The sequence below is a fragment of the Propithecus coquereli genome, unplaced genomic scaffold (genome assembly GCF_000956105.1).
Source record: "Propithecus coquereli isolate 6110/MARCELLA unplaced genomic scaffold, Pcoq_1.0 Scaffold63, whole genome shotgun sequence".
NCBI lineage: Eukaryota > Metazoa > Chordata > Mammalia > Primates > Indriidae > Propithecus > Propithecus coquereli.
In genome coordinates, this window is record NW_012152285.1 from 3,074,233 (window position 1) to 3,093,220 (window position 18,988).

The 18,988-nt window shown below is 43.8% G+C and overlaps 1 protein-coding gene across 2 annotated transcripts in view; it reads right to left on the reverse strand.

Annotated features, from left to right (window-relative positions):
- SGMS1 (sphingomyelin synthase 1) overlaps positions 1-18,749 on the reverse strand; it is a 278,456-nt gene extending 259,707 nt beyond the window's left edge. Inside the window, exon 1 of one of the 2 annotated variants that reach the window (XM_012659756.1) lies at positions 18,474-18,749. The gene's annotated coding sequence lies outside the window, so the exon portion shown is untranslated. Of the gene's footprint in view, positions 1-17,480; positions 17,770-18,473 lie in introns of those variants that run through there. The other variant, XM_012659757.1, reaches the window with a different exon arrangement.
- Positions 18,750-18,988: the final 239 nt, after the last annotated feature.

Sequence of the window (18,988 nt, forward strand, 5' to 3'; positions counted from 1 at the left end):
AATACACAACAGTCATTAAAAGAAACATAGCAGGCTGGGCGCAGTGGCTCACACCTGTAATCTAAGCACTTTGGGAGACCAAGGTGGGAGGATCCCTTCAGGTCAGGAGTTAGAGAACAGTCTGAGCAACACAGCAAGACCCCATCTCTACAAAAGATAACAAAAATTAGCCGGGCATGGTGTTGTGCACCTGTAGTCCCAGCTACTCAGGACACTGAGTCAGGAGGATCGCTTGAGCCCGGGAGTTGGAGGTTGCAAGTGAGCCGTGATCATGCCACTGCACTATAGGTGAGCAACAGAGCAAGACTCTGTATCCAAAAAAAGGGGGGGAAAGAGAAGGGGGAGAAAAAAAGAAACATTGTGAAATTATTTTAAATTGAACAGTCTTAACATTTTTTTGACGGGACCTTAAAGTTGTAGTCGCAACAAACTGATGAGGAAATATGAATTGTTAAAGTCATTTTCTAATGCTATTTATCTTTAAACATTTGTTACTGTGAAGAGTGTACAAAATTTGTTCTCTACGGGTAGAGGGAGTAGGACAAACTGCAGCATGTGTGAGCACATTCAGATTTCATTGTTTATTAAATTTTCAAAAATTAAGAATAGCATAAAATTTGAAATATATGCCACCATTTATCCCAGTAGGAGTCACATTAACTATTCTGGAAATGAAATACAGATAAGAAAATGAGAAAAGTCAGATTTAATCTAAATATCGATACTTCTAAGCCCTAGAGTTTACTCCTAAAATAGAGGGCTCAGTGCAAAAATGGCTCTGTACTTTTTCCTTTTCCATCCCTTCCTCCCACACAGTCTAAGTTTTTAGGGGACTAAACTGCTCTGACCATCCTTCCCAGACAGTAAGGAAATTTCTGAATCAAAACCACACAATCAGAGCCCTCTACCAGCTGGACCCTCATACTTCCACCACCCAAAAGAAAGGGGACTGGTCCCCCCATGTGAGCCCACACATACCAAACTGCTCACCAGGAGGGCTGAACTGTGGGGTCCATTTACACATGCAACTCAGGCAGAGGTGCCAGGGACAGAGCCTAAGAAGGAACTATTGAGAAGGTAAGAGAACCAGAACTATAGAGAGTCTCAAAGACCAAAGAGGGGAGAAGAAAATGAAAGAGGGGTATTCCATAACAGTCCAGGAGGAGAAGGGTAAAGAAGAGTTCAATGCCACAAGGTCGGAAGTAATGTCACAAAAGCAATCTCAGTGGGGTAGTCAATCTCAGTGGGGTAGTCAAGGAAGATTCAAAAAGGGCTCAGGAGAGGATGGAAGATACAGACTCTGTGAATATAAATGCTCTCAAGACATGCTCACATTCCTCTTCCAATCATAACCTCCTTGAGAGTGGGGCCTAACTTCCCCTCACATAGCCAGCAGCAGTAAAGACACAAATCACCCGGTGTCAGTCCATCAGAAGCACACTGTCAGCCCCCAAGAGCCCAAGCAGACCCACAACTGTGACTTACCCATGTCCATCCAATAATGCAGCAGATTCTACATCTCTGGAATCACACTGCTAGTCTGCCACTAAATGCATAATATAAAACAGACTTCAGCTGCAAACAGGCAATTGTTTGCCTAGATGTCTGATGCAGTGCCAGGTTAATTTACCACATTTGAAATTTTAATGGTACAAGAGGACCCCAATTATCTTTTTTCCCAGACGCATTTCTTTGATTACATCTTGCATGTTGAAACAAAAAATTTATTCAAATGGTAATATAGTTATTCCTTGAAATGGAATATTTGACTGATTGCCAAAAATGACTAAATATATAAATTATATGACTGACTATTAAACATGTATGTTACTCTTACAGAGGTCACCTATTTAAATCAAGGGCTTTTTAAAACCCACTCTCCAAAAAGAAAGAAAAGTCATTCAGTCCTACAAATCCACATGTATACTCATCAGTAAAAAGACCAAGACAGACCAAAAAATGTCTAAAAAGAAAGATCATACAGCAAGAAAACAGACTTTTAATATAAAAATACAACCCGCAATGCTATGAGTAAACTTACAGATGAGCCTCTCCTTCGGATATGCCATGTGCCTTTAGAAGATGTGGGCAGCATAAACAAACAGATTTGACTGGCCTAGACCACCATGAATCACATTTGATTCTTATCAGGCCTACAAAGATACAAAACATTTCACTTCTGTTACCACAAACAGGAAGCTAACCTCAATTTCCTACATGTCCCCCAAAAAAGTACCTACAGACTTCTGCCCGGGCACCACAAAGCCACTGACTGCCACACAGGGTCGGGTGAGAATCCGCTGCCCTCTATTCTTCATCAGGCCTCCCATACCGCCCAGACTTATAAAAAAAAAAAAAAAAGGTATAAATTAAAATCAAGTGTTTGCTGTGCAAACACAGCTTGTAGCTCAGAACCTCAGCCCCGCTTCCGAACAGAGTATCATCCATAAACAGAAATTCCAGAGCTGCTGCAGTGAGACAGGCTCACAGACGAGCACAGCACTTAAATAAATCATATCTGCGTATCCAAGAAGGGTTCTGATGAGAATTAACCAGCTAAAACTGAACTGGGGAACCAGCACTACTGCCACATTTTCCCTCCCGAGTTACTGACAAGCAAGTGCTATGGGAGCAAAAGATATGAAAACACCAGGCTGTTTTCCAAGAACCCTGACAGGCCTTGCTCAAGGTTGCTGCCAAGTTTGCTGGTGAGACTGCTCCGAAGTATTGTGAAACCACACTCTCTCGACCTCAGGCAATACTAATGCCTTCAACTAAACACTGTTGATGGTGTTTGGGTGTTTTTATGTCTACAAAGTAGGCATTTCCTTGACCAAACTGGGATAAGGCAGTCCTATAGTAAAACTGATCACAAGAAGGCACATATTTTTAAAAACACTTTATTAAAGGAAAAAATGCCTATTGAAAGATGTTTGACTCAAAAAGATTATCTGTACACCCACGTTCATGCAGCATTATTCACAACAGCCGAAAGGCAGAAGTAACCCAAGTGTCCACCGATGAATGCATAAACAAAATACAAGGGAATATTAAAAAGGAAGGAAATTCTGACACATGCTATAATATGTATGAGCCTTAAAAACACTATGCTAGGTGAAACAAGCCAAACACAAAAGGATAAATACTATATAATTCTACTATATCAGGTACGTGGTTATTCATACACATGGAAAGTAGAATAGAGGTTACCAGAGGCCAGGAAGAAGGAAGAATGGGAATTATTAATTAATGAGTACAGAGTTTCAGTTTGGGACAATGAAAAAGTTCTGAAGATGGATAGTGGGGATGGTTGCACAAAAATATAAATGTACTTAATGCCATTGAATTGTATACTTAAAAATGGTAAAAATGGTAACTTTTATGTACGTATATTTTACTATAACTTACAAAAATAAAATACAAAAAATGTTTGTGCTTTTTAAAAGCAAAGTATAGATTTGGAATATTCTCAGTCACATCTTAGAAATATTATATTTTAAAACTGTATATAAATAAAACACATTTTTCTATGTACATTTAAGAATCTACTGAAGTTTCCATATTTGGCCAAAATCTAATCTTCGGTTTCAGTCTGGACGGCCAAAGAGCACAATGCATTCTTCAAATGTTACTTCTGGCATACTTGAACTGGTATACAATCAATGATTGCATCACCATGTTACGTCAACATCGGCAACATAAACAAGGCACATTATTTGAACATTTACTGCTAATATCTGCAGGCTCATTTTCAAGTGTTGGTGAGCATTCCAGATCTATTCTAGAATAAAAATTTCCTCTAGACAGCAGCAAACTGTATGACATTCAGGGATTCTGTCATGTACTTACACAAGATGTTCAAAGATGAGATGGCTAGTTATGTATCTTAAAAGGCTATTGGAAAAAAAGAAAGCTCTTGCTCTGTACTTTGTGGATAACAGTATTGGAACAGTACGCCTACTAACAATATCAAAGAACATGCTTACTAACAATCCATGGTTGCTTGCAGGGAAAGCAATTGTTGGAAACTGAGGATGCCTCGAGAGAGCTAACATTTCTCACATATTACCTCTGTAAAGATTCTTCTGTCATTCTTCTCCAGGAAGATGCTGAAATTAGTGTGCAGGCAGTGAAAGCCAAGATGCAGATGGAGATTCTGAAACAGCTCTGTTATCTTGAAAGCCAATTACATCACTCCACTGCCACAGTTCTGGAGCCAAAGCTTAAGGATGCACTTTTCTCTCTACTGCTTGTGTGAAGCAGCAAGCATGTGCAAAAGTATCACAGGAAAACTTGTATAAGGACAACAATTTCACTTCTGCTTCTGAGATTATCCAGATACATTTTTCTTCAAGCAGCATACAAAGCCAGAGTGAGGGATTACTTAAATGAAACTGCACCATCATCACCAAGGAAATCTTCAGGTTCAGAAGTCAGAGAGGAGAGAAGTCAGTTATATGATAAAAGTTGTAATAAGTTGGAGACAAACTACCATTCGTAGTGTATCATATTGACAGAGCTAGCCAAAATAATAATACAAAAGTAAACTAAACAAATAAAGGCCTTGCTCCTCCACTTCCAACTCAGCTCGAAATCAACTCTACCCATCCTCACAAATATTCAACTAATCATACATGCTAAGAAATTAAGTTCCTATACCACAAAACCAAAGTCTATTATAATTTGAATACTACTACTGTAATAATGTTTATAAAATTTCAGATTTATATCCCAGAAGTATATTCTAGGACAGTGAGATTTAGCTTTGGCTAAATCTATACTGTTCCTTTTAGCAATCCCAGCTTTCAGCATTTGGTCAAAATGTTTGTTTGGTGCACATCTGATATTTATATATTTATAGAAGATTAAAGGGATATACACCAAAATGGTAACAATGATTCTCTATGAGTGATAGGGTTATGAATGATACTCTTTTACCTATATATTTTCTAAATGGAGGAAGGGCAAATGGAAGCAGGGGGAAGGGAGGAAAAAGAGTAAGAGGAGGAGGAGGAAAAAGAATGAAAAGAAAGTTGTCCTTAAAGGAAACCCGATCTTTGGTTGGAAGGCAAATGCAGAGCAGCCTTGAGCAGTCAGCACAGGCTGTGCACTGCAAGACTCCAGGGGTGCCATTCACATAGACTCTCTACAAGGTCGGTGCCTACTCCTAAAGGACTGTGTCCCCGCCACCACACCCATACACTCACACAATCTTGCACAGTGGGGGAGAAAGGGCAATTGCAAGGAAGATAGTGTAACTGTAGAGCATTAATCAGTATGAAAACCTGATTATTTACTTCAAGCTTTCTATAAAATCAATGATGTCAGGTCAAGGATGTAGCTAATAACAGGTCCACAGAAACACACCCGATATGACTATACCAGTGGCAAAATTGCCTGTTAAGGGAGTCATTCTTTTCATTCTTTTTGTAATCTTCCTACGAGTATAGTTGTCCCTCTGTATCCACAGGAGAGTGGTTCCTGGACCATGGAGATATCAAAATCCAAGGATGCTCAAGTCTCTGATATAAAATGTTGCAGCACTATATTTGCATATAACCTATATTCTCCCATATACTTTAAATCATCTCTAGATTACTTATAATACCTAATACAACGTAAATGCTATGTAAATAGTTGTTATACCATATTCTTCATTTTTATTTTATTATTGTATTGTTATTTTTTTCCTCAAGTATTTTTGATCCACAGTTGGTTCAATCTGAGGATGTGGAACCTGTGCATTATTTATTATACAAAGGCTTTTTTGTAACAAAGTCAATATGGCCTCTTTCCCTGCAGACTACATCTTATTGAGGGCAGGAACGATATCTGCCTGGTTCATTGCATCACCATCACCCAGCAAGGTACCTGGCTCATAGCAGCCAACCTGACCAGCACCTTCTGAATAGTTTATTTATTTATTTTTTTAACAAAAGCAGCATATACCTTTTTGCACATAAAAATATTTCAGAACTTTATGATTATTCTTCTAGATATTATTTGAGTGTTGCCTATTATTTCATTGTGTGGATATACATATAATAACTTGTTTAATCAATCCCTTTTTGTTGGATACTTAGGTCTCCAACTTTTCACTATGATAAAGAGCTCTGGGATGATTATTTCTTAAACCCCTGAAAGTAGAATTGCTGGGTAAATAGTATGTGAGCATCTGTGCCCTCACTCTTCAAAGCTAGCCTTAGCCCTCCATAGCCTTACCTTGAAAGCAATAGTCCTGAACATCACTATTTAGGTAAGCTACAACGGATTTCTAAAGCAGAGGAATCTCCTAAAACAGGTGCCTTTGACATCAGCAACCACAATCCTACACTCTCCTCTCCAGACCTATTTTCAGAGCCCATCAGACCAGAAATCTTAGAAGCAGCACCTGCTTCCAGGGGCCTCCTGCACTCCTCCCAATGGCCCAAGCTTCTCTTCTTGCTCGCTGGAGGACAAAACCACACTGCGGCACCACACACAGCTCCCCACCTTTGCTTCCACGACGTTAGCTGGTCTTCCAGTGCTGCCAGCCATATCATTTTGCTTCTCGTATTTCCTCACAGCAAAAACAGAACCCATAAGACCCAGAAACGTCAAGCCCCACATAAATGCAATGAGGCTGTAGGGTATGTCTGCGTCCCCCACCAGTCCCCTGGTTTATGCAATCACTTCCCATTAGTTCCTCTAAAAAGGAGAAAGACGGTAATAAGGAGAAACTCTCCATGGCACAATTTTGTCATCTATTTTCATAAAAACGGACTTTTCAGACATCTTCCCGGAAAGTTTAATGAGAGCTTTAGGCACTCTCCCCCCCACAAAATACACTCAAATACACACACCCAAAATGATAAATTTGATTTTGGTGGCTTTGTGAAACCCATCCATGGACCCCAACAAGAACCTCTGGGCCACTGAGAGGGCCTTAAAACAAACAGGCAAAACGAGGCTCAAGAAACTCCTGAGCATGTCCCTATTTCTAAAATCAAAGGGGGGAAAAGCTGGGCCCCTGTGGAAACTTGGAACACTGCCCAGCCAACTGCTTGTAACTTTGCAGAGCCTTTCAAAGTAACTCAGGTGTGGATACACAGACAGCGGCATTAAAAAAAATGTCAAATTACTGACCTTGTGAATGGGTGGCAGAACCCTTCCGAGGCAAGGGTGAGGACTTGCCTCCCGATCACCTGACATGCTACAGATTTGTTTACTTGATTACTGTCTGTCTGCCCCATTACCAAGAAAATTCCACACTGGCTGAGACTTTGCTCTGTTCACACCTATATCCTAGTCTTGTCCAAAGTCAAAGCTGCCAGTCCCAATGATTCTGGAGGCTGAGGATAGAGACTGAGGCCATCCACAAAGACATACACGGGACATTCTGTGCTGTGGAGTTCCTGAGCCACTCTCTTTAGGTGTCCCCTCCTCACAGGAGTCATGGAATGTAGGGACTAGCTCACTAGGGGTCAGCTAATCCAATCTCTCCATTCACAGACATGGAAGCAGAGGCCCCAGTTTCCCCAGGTCACTCTGCTGGCACATATGATATCTCAGTTTGCACGTTATGTGGAAGGGTATTATGGAAGGAAGGAAGAGAGGAAGAGAGAAAGGAGAAAATGAAAAACTGGAACCACTAAAAACAAAAATAAAAATGGAATTTAACACTTAGTCAAAAAGTAAAGGAAAATAAAATTTTGTTTTTAACAAAGAATCTTACTTTAAAAAGATAATTTACCTTAAAGATAGAAAGTTGTGAATCTTCTCCAGGTTTTATATTCCTAGGACCTAAAATTTAGCCACATTTTTTAGAGTCAAAGAAAATAAACTGTCAAGGGCTCCTATGCTTCCCAAGTGCAGTCCCAGTTCTGATTCTCCCTTTGCTGGATGACCACTTACAGCACACACCTTCCTAAACTCCTCCCTGGTGTCAGAGTTATCTCAAGAAAAACAGAAACCTCGTGTTACTTTCAACCCCAAAACGAAACAAAACAAAAACCAAAGTACCACTTCTGGCTCCATCTATACCATCCCATGGTATTGGTTCCCTTCTATGTGCTCTGGAATGGGGAACCTGGAGCAGGTAACCTCCATCCCACCCCGCCCCAGGGGGCTTGGCGTGAGCTGCAAGGCTGTTCTCACCACTTGGTGATGACATTGTCTGTCTCTCCTCTAACCTCCCAAGGACCAGACCTGATTGCACTTATCTCTGTATCCCAAGGCTTACCAGGAGTCTGGGCCCATAGAGGACTCAACAGGCATTTACTGCCATGGTCAACACGGAGTTATGAAAAGACCAGGATTGAGAGTGTCTCCACCCCCGAACAGGCCTCTCCAGCCTCCACAGTCCCTGGCAACCTCCCCCTCCTCTCTGCCCCACCATATCCCCTCACTGAGCAAATGAGCTGTTACAGGCCGACGGGGTTCAGAAGAGCCCAGGTAACTAGCAGCAGAAAAAACCCAGACCAACGTTTTTTCCCAAATACGAGTACTGTCCTCCTGAGTTAATTCTAAGTCCTGAATTCCCACAAAATCTTTCAGTTCTAAGTTTCTCATTCCACAGTTTTATGTACATAACACTGCTCGAATAGGAAAAATAGTCTGAATTGCAAAACAGCAAACTTTTGCTATTACAATAATAACAGTTTATACTTCTTGGGGGTTTAGTTTGTGTAACTCCTGTACCAAGCTTGGTACACACAGTAACTATCTGACCCCATGACTGCTAGAGGAGAAAGTTACAAAGCTCTTTTTTCCTACAAATAGTTTTCTACTATAATTAAACCAGTCAAATAAGATTATCTTCTGCCTCTCCACTGTCAAGCTATTTGTCTTAATTTTTAATTTTTCTGTGCCTAAATTTTCCCAAGGGGATAAATGGTGAACAGAAAGTCTTTTTGTTTGTTTGTTTTTTGGCCCATGGGGTGGGGAGATGATAAAAAAATAACAAAATAAAAATAAATCAGGTGATGGTTGAGGAGCGGTGCGGGGGAAGAAAAATAACTAAATAAAAAAATCAGGCCATTTTCCTGAGATGAGATGCACTGATAGCACATTCAGTTGTTTTTTTTTTTTTTTTTGGAGACAAGAATCCCGCTCTGTCACTGCAGCTCCCGGGCTAGAGTGATGTGGTGTTAGCCTAGCTCACAGCAACCTCAAACTCCTGGGCTCAAGTGATCCTCCTGCCTCAGCCTCTCGTGCAGCTGGGACTACAGGCGAGCACCACCACACCTGGCTAATTTTTTCTATTTTTAATAGAGACCGGGGTCTCACTCTTGCTCAGGCAGGTCTCCTGAGCTCAAGCCATGCTCCCAACTTGGCCTCCCAGAGTGCTAGGATTACAGGTGTGAGCAATTGCACCCAGCTGGCACTTTCAGCTTCTTATGAGACTTGACATACGTTTCCAAGTTTTCACTCCACTCTGGGTGATCATTTCTCCTGAGCCATGGTAGAAACACTGGTGAGCAGGAAAAGCAAGTTAGTGCACTGCTGTCCTAGACCCACATGAGTTCAGTTTTTACTTCATTTGAAATCATCCCACCTGACTGTAACCAAACTAGGAGCAGCTGGCCCCTCACTGATGCAGGTACTGCTTATGGCAGGGGTTCTCAAAGAGTGGTCCCCAGACCAACAGCATCCGCAGCACCTGGTGACACACTAGCCATGTAAACCACCTGCTGCTGCCTGCCCCAGCTCCTGGCCTCAGAAATGCTGTTGGGGGCGGGACCCAGCCCTGGGGCTTGTAACCAGTCTTCCAGGTGATTCTGATACAAGCTGAAATTTGAGAGTCACTGGCTTAGGTGATAAACATCCAAGGTCCTGGGAAAGCCCTGCTCGGCTAACCTGTGTGTCACAACTCTATGAAAGACGCTGGCTCCCCACCAACAGCACCTACGACCTGGCAAAGGCCTCAAGCTCAAGCACTAAACTCCTTCAGGGTATTCCTTCTCCTACTTTCCTGAGCAAATTATTTGTGCCCCACTCTCCATGTCTCCAAGAAGGGGACAATGATAGTATCCCTCTCATAGGGGATACTGTGAGTCCCTGTAAGTCCATAGGTCAAGGACTTAGAAAGTGTCTGGCATGCAGTTACCCCTTAACAAGTGGGAATCCTTATGATTACTACCTCTGTGCCAAAAGGTCTAATCAGAACTAAGAATACAGCAAAATAAAATTTGCTCCCTGCATGCTTACTACTTTTCCCCCCACTTCATTCCTGAGCTCTGAGTGAGGACACCCTGGAACAAGAGACTGCACCCAGCTCCACCTGCTTTCAGCATTTACTTGTTCAGTCTACAACCTGAGCGCCTACAACATGCCCGCTAATGTGAGGAAAACGCCCACTCTATAGGTCCTTCTGAACAAAAGCCAACCAACTCTGGGGCATAAAGCCTCACATACCTCAAGAGGGTACAAGAGGAATATGATGAATATTAACAAAAGTAGTCATCATAACAGCTAACATTTATATTGTGTTTACCGTGCCAGGTATTCGGTGCCTTACAAATGTTTACTTATACAGTCCCCACAACAACCCCAGAAGGTAGAGTTGGGGGGAACTGAGGCACAGGTCTGCATAAATAGCTCCTAAACGGTGAAACCAAGATCTGAGCCCAGGCCCTCTAGCTCGCAGCAGTGCTCTTAAGCACTGCACTGTAAGACAGAAAGCTACTGCTTATCTAGGTATTCACTAGCCACTTATCACTGATTTCACAGCACTAATTTTAAGACACTTAAGTTTAGGCACAAAACTACCATCTTGGGGTTCAATACTGGGCCCTCAACAGAAATGCTAATTAATTATTCTTGGTTCCTCCAGCCTCTTCTCTCCTCCCTAATCTAGTTCCACCCAAGTCAAACCAAAACTCTCACAGAGCAGGATTTCTCTCTCCTCACAACTCCCCTGGTACTGTACCACTTAATCCCTAATTATATACCATCTGTCACACAGAATTCTCTAATTGTTCCTTGTATTAGCCTTTTCTTCCCCACTGGACTATAAAATTCTTTGGAAGTACACATACTTTCTGTGAAATCCAACAAAACTAGGCAGCAGCATGGGCTTGCATATGTAGACTCAGAGTGTTACATGTTAATTGGTCAGCTTATTCACTTTGCTTTCCTGACACTTCTCCGTAATCAACCCTTAGAAACAGATAAAAGTATGAAGTTTATGCTATTTAAAGGCAGCCTTAGGGGAGGCATTCCACCAACATTCAAAGAGCAGCAACTCTTATGGCAGGGCACAGTGGCTCACGCCTGTAATCCTAGCACTCTGGGAGGCCGAGACCAGAGCAACATCTGAGCTCAGGAGTTCGAGACCAGCCTAAGCAAGAGCGAGACCCTGTCTCTACTAAAAATAGAAAGAAATTGGCTGGACAACTGAAAGGCAGGAATTGATAGTAGGAGAATGTACTTTGTTTTGTGTGGAACAGAAACTGTTTTAGATTAGAAAAATGTGTTCTCTTTGATTTTAACTAATGCCATTTGCTTCTGTAACCGTGCTTGCTTTTAGTTGTTAGTCAAATATAGTTAATCAAAAAAAAAAACAGGGCAAGAGTAACTCCATGACAGGCTGAACTTCCTAGAGTAGGCCTAAGTCTCAGTCCCCCTCCCCAAACGCAGAGCAGAACGGGCACCGGCGCGAAAATTGAAAATCCTGAGGCTTGGGACCACCCAATCAGGGGTCAAAACAATCCTCCACTTTTAAAGGAACCAATGGACAAAGGGGGAAAGCGGATGGTGGGCTCAGCGTATCGTATGCCACCGGTGTGTCGTGCGCAACCAAAAGTATAAAAGCTTCACTTTTACCCTGGGGCGGGGTCCTGGTTCCTAGGGAGGCCACTGCGTTGGTGCTCTGGGACTTGGACCCTAGCTCGAGCTAGCAAATAAACTCCTTTGCCATTTGCATCCTCGGTGACTCTGCTTCTCTGTTCCTGGGGCCGAGGGGGACCGGTTCTTACACAACTAAAAATATACAGAAAAAATTAGCCGGGCATGATGACGCATGCCTGTAGTCCCAGCTACTTAGGAGGCTGAGGCAGAAGGATTGCTTGAGCCCAAGAGTTTAAGGTTGCTGTGAGCTAGGCTGACAACACGGCACTCTAGCCCAGGCAACAGAGCAAGACTCTGTCTCAAAAAAAAAAAAAAAGAGCAGCAACTGTGTTTCAAGATCTGTACTCCAACCCCCTCAGCGGCCTAGCAGGGGAGAGTGTTGTGATCTCAGTTTGAGGAAGGAGGAACCTAGGCTAGCTACCAGGGGAGTGACTTGACCAATGTCACTTAAGGTTGGTAAATGAAGAAAGATTTTAAAAGATCTGTTCCTAAAGCCCCTACCTACACTGCCTACCTCTAAGGTGGGGACTAAGGGACCTACACTCAAATGCTCTGCAAAGCAACAAATCGCCTTTGTAAAAAATGTTATGGTGACAGAGAAAATTTTAAACTCTATTAAAGAGTCATTTTAAAAAGAATGAAATGATGACCATGTTCATGGATAGAATTACAATATTAAGATAGAAAAGGTCACATCTCCCCATATTATACATTCAATGCCCATCACACTTCCTAGACTTTGTTGAGAACTTTACAATGATTCCACAATATGTATGGAAGAACAAAGATTCACAAATAACCAAGACAAGGTCTAAAGAAAAGAAAAGTAGGGGCTCACCCTGCCATATAAAACACACTACAAAGCTATAATTTAAAAAATAATAAATTTGACGTAGAAACAGATAACTAGAATAGAATTGACAACTATAACACAGCCCCACCCCCCGCAAGAATCTCAAAAACAGTATGTTGAGTTTAATGGGAACATAGTTTCAGTTTGGGGTGATAAAAAATTTCTAGAGATAAGTAGTGGTGATACCAAAGTGAATGTACTTAATGCCACTGAATTATGTACTTAAAAATGGTTAAATGGTAAGTTTTATGATATGTATATTTTATCACAATTTTTAAAAAATTTTTTAAATCAGTACGTTGAATTAAAGGAGCCAGACACATATAAAATTCTAGAAAATGCAAACTAATCGATAGTGACAGAAAGCAGATCAGTGGCTGCCTGAGTCTGGAGACAAAGGGAGGGATGGACTACAACCGGGCCCAAGGGAAGTTTGGGAGTGATGGAAATGCTCTCTACCTTGACTGTGGTGGTTTCACAGGAATGCACATCTGTCAAAAGCAATCAAACTGTACACTTTAAACAGATTCAGGTTTCATATGTAAATTATAACTCCTAATGAAATTGAGAAAATAAACTCATGTGTGTTTGTGGGAACCTGACATATGGTAAAAGTTGCTCCATAAAAAAATGTGAGGAGAGTACACTGTTTAATAGATGATTTGAGAAAACTGTCTCACAAAATGGAAAGGAAAAAAATATAGCTGGATTCCTTCCTTATGCCATATAAAACAGACCTCAAATAGATTGAAGCCCTCAATGTAAAAGGTAAAACTGAAAAGCAGGTAGAATATAGAATGTCTTTGTAATTGTGGGGTAAGGAATACCATCTTAAGACTCCTAAAGTGCAACTCAAGGCAAAAATTAATGGATTGGAGCTACATCAAAACTAAAATCTTCTGAAAGTTACCATTGACAAAGTTACTAGACAGAAGATAGGATGGGATTAACATATAGAATATGCAAGAAACATCTGCAAATCAACTCATTAGAAAAGCAGAGCGAGGCTAGTCAAAGAAATTGTAATGGATAACAAATATAAGAGCTTGAATTCACTAAGAAATCACATAAATTCACATTAAAACAATGAGATCCCACTTTGTAGCCAACAAATATTGGTAAAATTGAGAAGATGGTTAATATCGAACATTAGCAAGAATGTGGGGAATCAGATATTGGGGCATAAACCAGCTCAACAACTCTGGACAGTCATTTGGCAATACTCAGGAAAAACAGCTATGTTTGTATTCTATTACCCAGCCAACCCACCCCTGGGTATATACTCTTAGAGCAGAGCAGTGGTTCTCAAATTTTCCCGTGCATCAGAATCCACAGGCTGAGCATGTTAAAACACAGGGGTGTTTATGGGGTCTGACCCCAGAGTTTCTGATTCCAAGAATCTGCATTTCTAACAAGTTCCCAGGTGACACAGATGCTTCTGGGAGTGGACCACACTTTGAGACCCACTACCCTAGACATATGCTCACACAGATCATTAAGAAAATACATACAGGATGTTTATATCGCAGCTGTGCTTGCAGTAGCAGGAGTGGAGGTGAGTTAAGCATCTATCACTAGGGAGATGGGAAAGTAAAAGCAGTGGACACATAACAGACCAGCCTTACAATTCAGCAGTCATGGATAAATTCACACTAACATGGATCTTACAAAAAAATGCTGAAATTCTTTTGACTTTCATGAATGTCTGCAAACTTCCATAATAAAAAATGTTAATGTTGAATGAAAAAGAAATAGAATGAAATTTACAGCACAGTACCATTTATGTAAATTAAAAGCATTCACAAATTAACTCAATATCTTTAACAAGGATACATACATACCCAAAAACAGATCCAACACATGTGAGAAGGCTTCTCTGGCAGAGAGGGGAATGGAGTGGGAATGAAGGAGAAAAAATAAAACAAGGGGCTTTTGCACAATTAAAGGATTCTGTGCCAAGAACAGAGGAATGTTAACTATCAGCACCAGCAGTCTGAAAGGCAAAAACCACCCAAGCTCTCTAAATCCCCACTCACCTTCATTTACAAACAACCTTTGAGTCAGTAAAGCCCCAGGTAGCTTTGCACCATTAAGGGGACAGATCAGCTTGCCACTAAAAGTAGAAGGGAATCTCTCTGAAATACAAGCTTGGGGAGATTTCAGGCCGCCAGAATCCAACCTGCTCCTGGGCCCTGGATTTTCCCTCTTTGACATATTAGTTTAAAAAGAAGTGGGGGTTCTTGGCTTTCAGGCAAGAGTGTGTATCTCTACATCTCTCTCTCTTTCTCTTCTGCTTGTGTATGTGTCTGTTTGTATCTATGGATCTGTGTGTGTCCCTCTCTCTGAATTTGTGTAGGTTTATGTGTGTGGTGTGTTTACTTGCGCAGATAAAGTGGACCAGGGAGAAGAGCAAAGCATTCCCGCAGAAACTGAGCTACATTTGTTCTTCAGCCATTCACTTCGGGTTTTACTGAAAACAGAAGTCACAGTTATAAAACCAAGCTATCTCCCCTCCCCCACATCCAGTGCTGCCTCCCAACTCCCACATCCAAGTGGGCTGATCCAAAATAAGGTCCTTCTGTAATTGAGTAGCTTAATTAAGGTGACAAACTACAGGGAAGCTCTTGGAGATGACAAAAAAACCACTTATCTTCCTGACCAAGAGCGTTTAACAGAAAAACCAAAAATCTTTAAGACCAGGCATGCCATAAAAATTTCTTCCAGAAGAGACTGCCGTGGCTTAGCTACCATCCAAAAAAGAAAAAGACAAAGCCATCTATAATCTGCCATTGCCCCCACAAGGGCAAACTGGCCACAGCTCTTTCCAAGAGCCACTGAAAAGTTTGCCACATGAAGTGGTAGGAAAATGCATGAGTCAATCAGAAAATAAAAATCACCATTGATTGAATTTATGTGAGAAAATGCAACAGATCCTTCTGGCAGCAGTTTTAAATAAGCAAGCCCAAACCAAGAAACTATGTCTTTAGGGGAAGAAGAATAGCCAAACGAATGGAGGAAGGAGAATAGTGAAGATAAAGGGCAGAATGAAATAGCCGCACACTCATGCCTCCCTGCCAAAGATTCAGGGGCGTTGATCCCTGTACGCAAACAATCCACTAGTTTATTCCCAAAACAATGTTTCATCTTTTCTACAGCAGCACTTTTCATTGGATGGTAAAGGGTTAGGAATTTTATTGTTTTCCTGAAGTATATAAAATGAAGTTCTGTAAATTAAAGCATATTTGATGTGCAACAGGAGCACTTTTTGTTTTTTAAGAAAATACTGATGGCTACTACTTAGGAGTCCCTTAGGTTTTCATGAGATATGTTAGGAAAGCACGCCTATTTTTCTAGCTGAAGTGCTGGATCTGCCACAAGTTGAAAGTTAAGGGATTTAAGCAGAAAAGGAAAAGAATTGAGTTTTCAAGCTAAAATTGAATGTCTACGGTCAACACAGGCAATTATGTCTTATGAAAACATACAAAGTTCTTTAACTGTCAAACGTACACAGGCATTGATGTGCATATTTTATTCTAACAATGTTCAAGGGAAACCCCCATTTACAGACTTAAAAATAGATGAAGCAACTGAATACAGGGTTTTAAAAAAATAGATGAGGAACATGGCAAATATTGAAAAGCTCTTCTGTTATGAAGACTTTAATTTCAACGGACAGGCATTTATTGTGTATTACAAGTTAGACACTGTGCTAGATGGATGCTAGGGATCCTCCAATGAATAAGAAGACATTGTTTCAGTGACTCTGTCTCTTTAATATCAGTTTAATCTATCCCTTAAGTTTATTTCTTTTAAAAAAAATGTTTCTAGATATTTGAAATAGCTCACTATCAGCACTGAAAGAGCTGCAGAAATATATCTTACTATTTTACTAAAACCGTAAATTTGTAGTGTTTGAAGCAGAAATAGAAGGAAAAGACTACTTCACTGCTTTACATAGAGCTATCCCTTTCTGCAGAATAGCTACTTAAACTCACTGGTAGCAGCTGCCACTCCCTGCTACCCAGCAAGTCACAGAGACAGAGAATCTCAAAAATATGCTACATAGCTTAAGAGAAGCAGTAAGGAAACTCAAAAACACAGGGCCTCCAGACCTACACAGGAAGCAAGATAAGGAAAGTGAGCTGCTGCAGGCAGAAGGCAGCTCCTGGAGGTTCCCCCAAAGCTGGCACCTCAGACAACAGGCACAGGCTGCTGCTTGCTTTCTTGCTTGGCCAAGGCATGTCTTCAGAGCTGGAAGGCTGCCACCTGCTGAATCACGAAACATCCCTGGGCTTCCCTTGGAGCACTGACCAGACAGGCACCCAACCCCCGCCTAGCTTTTCCCCGTGGACATCTTACACTCGGACCAATGAAACGCCCAGCCCTCTCCCGTTCTGCACAGGCCAAAACAGCCTCCAACCCCGCTCAGTCTGGGCAGCCCTAGGCAACTCCCATCGCGTTTCTACGTCACCAGTCCCTCTCCTCTCCTTCGGCCCACTGAATGTTCAACCTCCAGCGCCAAGCATGAGGAGTTCACAGCACACCATAACAGGCATTCACTACTTCCATGTCCAGGTAGCCAACCAGAAACATCCCCAAATCTGAAAGCAAAATAACCTGTCGAAACAGCTTTAAAGGTCCGGGAAGGTAAATGTCAAGGGAGCTAAAATAATAGGCCCCATAACATAGAAAATAAACTTCCCTTTCAGAAAGCAGCCTTCACTCTTGGTTTCATAAGCGTGCACTGCTTAAGTCTGAACTGTTTGAAGGTGAAAAGAAACATCTGAGAAGCACCTGCCCGGATTCTCTTCGCTAGCTCAGGCCATGGCAACCCTCATCCCGATCTTTACTTCGCGACACCCAAGGGAGAAACAAGCGTAAACCAGAACACGCCTGGCTGAATCCGTTAGCTGGACACAGGGCACCCTACCCGGTCCAAGAGAGAAAGTCACAAGCCCGAGTTGGGGTTAAGACGGTGGGAGATGCAGCCGCTGCTGTCGCTGCTTTGCCCTTGACAAGTCGCCTCAGAATCGCGCAGACCCCCTCAGTCACTGAAGAGCCACGTCCTGGAGAGGCGGTCCAGTTCTGGGCGGCGCCAATGACCCCTCCAGGCCTCACCCCTGAACACCCCCACCCAGCAGAGACAGCCCCTCGAGGTCTCAGAGCCGCCTGGTGGGGGGTGGGGGATGTTACCCGGCCTGGAGAGAAGGGGCTCTCTCCTAAGGGAAGGGACTCCCACCTGTTATATCGTCGGGGGGGCATCCAGAGGCCGCGGAGGGGGATCCCGAAACCGTGGGCGCCTGGCCGGCTGCAATCTGGCCCCGAGGTACCAACTGTCATGCCGCCGCCTGGGCCGTAGGGGTGGGGCCGCGATTTGGGGTCAGCCCCTGCAGGTATCCAGACCCCGGGCTCCTCGCCTGCCGGTCGCCCCAATCCGACCCCAGGCAGCCTTCCAGCCCGCACGCAGCACCTCTGAAAAGGTGCCCACTGACGCCCCCTCCTTCCTCCCAGCCCCAACTTGGCCGGGGAGCCCCACCGGCGGCCCGCCCCCTCCGAGCCGGGATCCTGGCCGCCGGATCGCCCCCCGCGCCCACCCCTGGGAGCGGCAGCGCTGGGGCAGTGCCCGCCAGGTACGCGCGCGGCTCCGCACCGCGGGCTGCGCTCACGCCCCCTCGCCCCAGGGCTGCCCGCCCGCCCCGCTCCCCAGCGTCAGGCCGGGCCCAAGAGACGGGTGTCCCATCGGCCCCCCGCGACCGCGAAGCCAGCTCTCTGCCCCCGCCCCACGACTCACTTGCTCCGGAGTCGCGGCAGCCGCCGGAATTCCGCTCGCCGAGCCCCCCGCCGCGGAATGAAATCCGGGGCAGGGCAGCGTCGGGGCTCCGCACGCCGATCGCGCAGTCTGGCCGGCTCTCCAGGCGCGAGGGGAGAGCAGCCTGCCCCAGCCGGCCCTTCCCGCTCCCGTCCTGCCCGCCGCCTGCCGCCGCTGCCCTGCGGCTGCCTCGCTGGTGCGAACGCTTCCGACTTGCCACCGCGAGCCTCCCCGGCTGCCGAGCATGCCCAGTCCGCTGCCCGAGCCGGCCCGGCTTCCCGCGCGACGCGAGTCCGCTCCTCCGGGTGTTCGCGGCGGCCGGGGGGAGGGCTGGGCTGGCCGGGCGGGGTCTGAGGGGTGCTCATCCCGGGACACAGCGGGACCTGGGCTGACTGCGCACCCAGGGACAGTTGGGGCTTGGACCCCTTTTGTTACTTTCAAGTAAGGGGGAAACTGGAGAGGCGGTCGCTTTCCCCAGCAACGAGAAAGGCCTAGCT